Source organism: Myotis brandtii, unplaced genomic scaffold (genome assembly GCF_000412655.1).
Source record: "Myotis brandtii unplaced genomic scaffold, ASM41265v1 scaffold470, whole genome shotgun sequence".
Taxonomy (NCBI): domain Eukaryota; kingdom Metazoa; phylum Chordata; class Mammalia; order Chiroptera; family Vespertilionidae; genus Myotis; species Myotis brandtii.
The window spans coordinates 304512-310359 of record NW_005367953.1 but is presented as its reverse complement, the minus strand read 5'-3'; the positions used below and the strand labels follow the sequence as shown (position 1 = coordinate 310359).

General features: G+C 49.8%; 1 protein-coding gene across 1 annotated transcript in view; it reads left to right on the top strand.

Moving 5' to 3' along the window:
• The first annotated feature begins 891 nt into the window (after positions 1 to 891).
• ARPC1B (actin related protein 2/3 complex, subunit 1B, 41kDa) overlaps positions 892 to 5848 on the top strand; it is an 18352-nt gene continuing 13395 nt past the window's right edge. The window contains exon 1 of the mRNA XM_014547316.1: positions 892 to 903. The gene's annotated coding sequence lies outside the window, so the exon portion shown is untranslated. The remainder of the gene's footprint in view (positions 904 to 5848) is intronic.

The following is a 5848-nucleotide window of genomic DNA, read 5'->3' as shown; positions in this document are numbered from 1 at the left end:
TTTGGTTCTGTTTCCTTATAATATTTCCATGTTTAGTAGAAAGACTTAATCAATTCTTCTTTAGACTAGTTTTTAAGGTAAAATCTTAGATGATTCGTTTCTTAAATTGAATACAAATGGTTTTTCTTCAACCAAAAGAACCACTTACTACATGCTATCTTTTAGCATTGCAGTGCTTTTGCAAAGTAGGTGGACTGTTCCCATGGTGCACAGAGATGCCCACCACCATTAAGCAGCCACGCCCAAATGGGAGCCTGCTCTGGGCCCTGTGCCCTATGCCCGCAGCAGGAACTGCTGTAATCGTGTGCCGCTGAGGGCATAATGCGAGGGTGTGTAGAAGAGGAAAGGACACGTTATCATTTTGATTTAGTGATTATTGTGCCCAAGCTAAGTTATTTTCATCATAATTAGACATGAATTTTGACATTCCAAGGCTGCGAATCTTGAGAGGTGTAAATATAAATGAATAACAAAGTAGATCAATATAGAGTAGCCTTGAGTTGTGGCCATATTCTTGACTTCACTGGCCCAGGAGAAGTAGAGCAGGGATTCAAACACAACTTTAGTTTTAGGACCCTGGTAACAGTGCTTCTCAGAGGATGTCATGATAGTCTCAGAAGAGCTGTTTTGCCCGTTTGGTGACTCGTGGGAGCATTGCTTCCCTCCAGAAGAGGACCCAGAAGCACCCGGTGTGCCAGGTCAGGAGCCTGCCCCTTCCCTGTTGGCTGCCGTGTTCTCTCTGGACCTGCTGGCAGGGCTCCTTTGTGCATATGTGTTTGCACCAGCGTATCAGCAAGGTTGTTGTCACAGAGAGAGGAAAGACAAAAGCAGGCCAAAAATTACGAATTAGCTAATTTCTTTTCACTTTCATTAAATCACATGACTTGGCTAGTGAGCCCAGAGGTTTTTAGAGAAACAATGTGTTGCATGAAAGAAAAAACAACAAAAAACAAAATTTATGAACTTTGCCACCAAGAACTTAATAGCCACAGAGTAATCTTTTTCCTTTTTTTGTAACTTAGGCCATTTCTCACCCATGGAAGACCACCCATCCCAAGCATGGCAACCAGAAACCCTCTGTGCTATAGTGCAGTGCCGGGATCTATGCGATTGTGGAAGCTCCTCCTCTCACCCGACCTTCGAGAACAAGGCCAGGCGTGGGTCCACAATGACTACCTTCTGGAGGGGACCTAGGTGAACACCAAAGCCCTTTGATTTGAAGCTTTGGGCTTTGGTGTCAACGTTCTGCCAACCTGTGTAACCTTGAGCAATAGCTAACATACCTGAACCCCAGTCTCCCTACTGGTAAAATGGTAATTCGGTATTAGTAATTCCATTAGATAGCAAAGGTGGGGTTTGCTTTCAGGCTTAGCACTGGCCCTATAGTAGGCATGGAGACCCTTAATAACAGAGTAGCATAGGGTAGGAAACAATGTATGAAGGCTTTTGCTAACCAAAAAAATTTCAGTAGTTCTTTCCAGAATAGTATTAGAAAACCAGAGTCAGCCTCAGAACACAGATTAATTACTTAAGCATCACTCTTCAGTTTGGCCCAGCAGTCATCACGAGTAGTTTACCTCCCATGTGTGCCCAACTCTGGAGGCAATGATGTGAAGGCCCAGGGTTCCCCCAGGGGCGTGCAGTGTATCGAAGGCAATAAAGCTACCCCAATGTGGGATAGTCAGTACAGATCAAAATGTGAATTATAAGCTCTGTTATCTAAGTTATTGTGTATAATTTATGCAAAGTGTGGTAGGTAGAATAATGCCCCCAAAGATGTCCATGTCCTAATCCCCAAAACCTGTGAACTCTTCTGATGGGATTAACTTAAAGATGTGACGGGGAGAATATATTGGATGATCCAGGAGGGCCCACCATTATCACAAGGATCTTTATAGGAGGGAGGCAGGAGGGGAGTGATGATGGAACGGTAGGTTGGAGTGTCACAAGGCCACAGACCCAAGGAATGCAGGAAGCCTCCATAAGCTGGGAAAGGAGGAAACGAGTTCTCTCGTCACCTCCAGGAGGAATGCCACCTGCCCACGGAGGCTGGTTGTGGACCCCTGACCACAACTGTAAGAGAATCCACCTGTGTTGTTTACAGCCACCTCTTTGGCAATTACCACAGCAGCAATGGGAAACTAATACACTCGTTCAGTTCAGAGAAGGGAAGTACGGTCACACTGAGGGTCAGAGCCCAGCAGTGATTGTAAAAATCAATTTACTAGGACATGACTGGCATTTTATAAAATTAAAACACCTGTTCAGGACTTGCAAGGTGGGGGCAAAAACCAGATTGTGACCCTTAGCAAATACTCATCTCAAGGTTGGTTTGGAAATAAGAATTCTGTCGGAGAGTGTGTCAGCCCTCCTCCCATGCCCACGGGGGAAGAGTAAGGACTATCTACCCCTCCTCTCAAACCTGCTGAGAGATTAGATTGTCTTTCAGATACGGACCTCTGTGTGTTTGCTGAGCATAGTGACTGTGATGTGACACATGCCTATGAAATCAGGATGTGGTAGGCTGGCTGCTCTGAGGGCAGAGAGAGCAGAAACCAGACTGCCCTGGAGCAGACTTTTCCCCTGAAGACCGGTGAGGATGCTTGAATGTCTCTCCAGAGCCAGATGTGAGCTGCGTGGGGCAGAGAGAGAGCAGGCCGGCAACTGAGGGATGCCATAAACGCAACAGGGGAAGCAGTGAAACTGACATGCAAAGACAAGTGCATTGTCCACCTCCCATCCCCAATGCTGGTGACGTCCCCTTGTTAAAATAAATTGGAAGTCAGAGGGCAAGGGAGCTCACGAATGCAGTCTATACAGGTGAGTGTGCTGAGGCCCAGAGCAGAGTGGAAAAGAATGGAAAGTAGATCCAGAGGGACACACACCAGGAGGCACAAACATCTGGAGGAACAGACAGAACAGAAAACATCCTGTGGGTCCTGAGGCGTCACCAAAGCTTTCAAAGTTAGGACACCACTGGCCTCTGGAGAGAGCTCAAGTTTCCTCTCCTTCCACTCCCTCCCCGGAGGGGAACATCGGTAGAGGCTAAGGACCACACAAGAGGGAGCCCTCCACTGGGGATGGTACCAGGATATGTAAAGGGGTTGTTCCCGGAAAGAGAAATGTCCCCACTGTACTTAGATTTACCACATTTGGATTGATTTGTAATACTAGCAGTTAATATAATCAAAGCTAACACTAAGTAAAAAAATAAAAATAAATAAGACGAGAAAACAACAGATTTTTTTATTACACATAGTAAGAGTAAGTATTGTTTCACAGTACTTAATATTTCAGATATACATAGAGGTGTGTACTTGGTCGCAATATATATCACTGGATCCTGAGCAAAAAAACTTTGAAAACCACTGAAGTAGAGTCAGTCACCTGAGGGATTCATGAGGAAGGGTGCTTCACCCACCCCTTGGTGCATTACTGTAAGAATAGCTAACTGTGCCAGGCACCGAGGTAAACAATCGTTAGGCATTAACTGTTCACAACAACGCTGTAATGTTGGAACTGTTGTTGCCACATTTATATATATATATTTCAGAGAGGAAGGGAGGAGAGAGAGATAGAAACATCAATGATGAGAGAGAATCATTGTCATTGATCGGCTGCCTCCTGCACACCCCACACTGGGATCGAGCCCACAACCTGGGCATGTGCCCTGACCAGGAATCGAGCTGTGACTTCCTGGTTCATAGGTTGATGCTCAACCACTGAGCCACGATGGCCGGGCTGTTGCCACATTTTTTTAAAATATATTTTTATTGATTTCAGAGAGGGAGAGAGGCATGTGCCCTTGACCAGAATCGAACCCGGGACCCTCTATCCACCTAGCCAAACCAGCTAGGGCTGTTGCCACATTTTAAAGATGACAAAACTCAAGCCCAGAGGGGGAGTGACCCCTATGTTGGAACCATGACCATCTCAGAGCCCCAGCCATCCTGATAAGCATGCTCCCTCCTGGGTGGGAGCAGGAAGTGGAGGCACAGTAGTGACCCAGGCCAGTTCCGTTCACCCAAGCTCGGGAGCAGGGTGATGTCGCTGAAACTGACAGGAGGGGACCCCTCCTATGATACCTTGTGGGGTTTCATTTAGACCCGAGTTTCTCAACTGAACTGCCACATAAAACTGTGTGGCTTGGCAGGGGGTGCACGAGAGGGTGCCAGCCCTATCAGAAGGCCTGCCCCTAGAACAGGACCCGGGATGTGGAATGCTGACTGCGCGAGTTCTGAGCCTCAGCCGTGGAGGACATCCGCCCTCCCAGGCTTCAGCCACCTCACATGTATGTGTGGCCTGGGGAAGGAGGTACAGTGTCTTCCCTCTTCCCTCCTGCTCACACGGATGAGGGAGCAGGGTGGCAATCCCTTGACCTCAAGGAGAGAGACCCATGGTCCGCATTCAGGGGTGAGCACACATTGAGAGAAAAGGAAAAACGCTGGGCTCTTATGGGAAACGCTTCTGTCCCTGGCGTCCCACTGCCTGGGCCAGCCCACCGGGTCCTGAGCCAGATGTCTGCAGCGTGGCTCACCTCTTGTGACCGGAGGCAGTAAGGCCAGTTCGGTGAGGAGGAAGGAGCAGAAAGTCAAAGAACCCTGATGACCCCAGCACATTGCACCAACCCCTGACTGACCGCCCTCTTTCCTCCGAGTCAGCCTGCCCTGAAGCCTGGGTGTGCAGCTGCATTCCTTGGATACCTGAGAAGGCGGAGAAGAAGGGGAGTACAGCATCTTCTTCCTAGGGAACCACAGGGGAAGGCAGATTCCGGGAAGAAACGGAACGCTCTTGCGTTGTTCTCAGAACTCCAAGTGAACTCTCCCACCCCCAGACTCCCCTCACCCAAGAAGTGGCTTCACTTCTTAGGCTTAGAAAACTTTGTCCCCCAAGGGAGCCATTTCAAATGACACCCCTGCCACTTCCCTGTTTGAGCCGTGCTTTCCCACCCTCTGGGCCTGCCCTGTCACAGAGACCGCAGGCCTGTGCGAGGCAGCCCAGCTTGATCTGAGTCAGCCTCCCTTCACAGATGGGAAGCCAAGGCGCTGAAGGGGAGTGATGGGCCTGAAGTCACACTACAGCGGAAGTGTTAGAGCCAGGATTGGGTTCGATTTCCCAACACCACCAAGTCGGTTCACTCACTGGCTCATTCAACAGATGTGCATTGAGGGCCTCCTATAGGCCAGGTGCCGTTCCAGGCGGCCGGGAGAGCAGAGTGAGCAATATAGACATGGTTTCTGCTCGCACTAAGCTGATGGCGTCTTTTCCTCAGATCAGGCTGCCTCAGTTCACTTTCCACAAGGAGGAACGGGGTCCAGGTGTGCGTATTTGTCAGGATGCTTTCGGTGACAAATAACAGGAAAACACAACTCAGACCAGCTTAAAAGCCAAGTAGACCCCTGGCTTGTGACCTGAACCCTCTGGATGGAGCGGGTTGGCTCCGGCTGACCAGGCAGAGGTTGCCCAGGGCTCTGGTCAGTTCTCTGGGATTCTCTCCCATCTGAGCTCACACTAGGTCCACGGGCTTCCTTTGTGGCTGTTCCACCTCCGTGTTGTGTTCAGTTCATGCAGCTTCGTAGAAGGGGCTTCGTTATCTGAAGTCCCGGGCTTTTCAGACGGTCTGCAAGGCAAGCCCCTCCCTTGGGGACAAGTGCAGTTGTGAGGGGCACTACGGGGTACCTGCTGCACCGCTGGCTTCCGCTCCACCCCTTGCAGAGCTTTGGGTCTGCCCGGGACGTGACCCCGGAGAGGTTGCATGGCCTCTGCTGGGGTCCTGAGTGCTCTAGGCCAGTCAGCCCGGTGTCCCCTGGCCTGGACCCCTGGCCTCAGGTGGCCACGACGCAGGTGA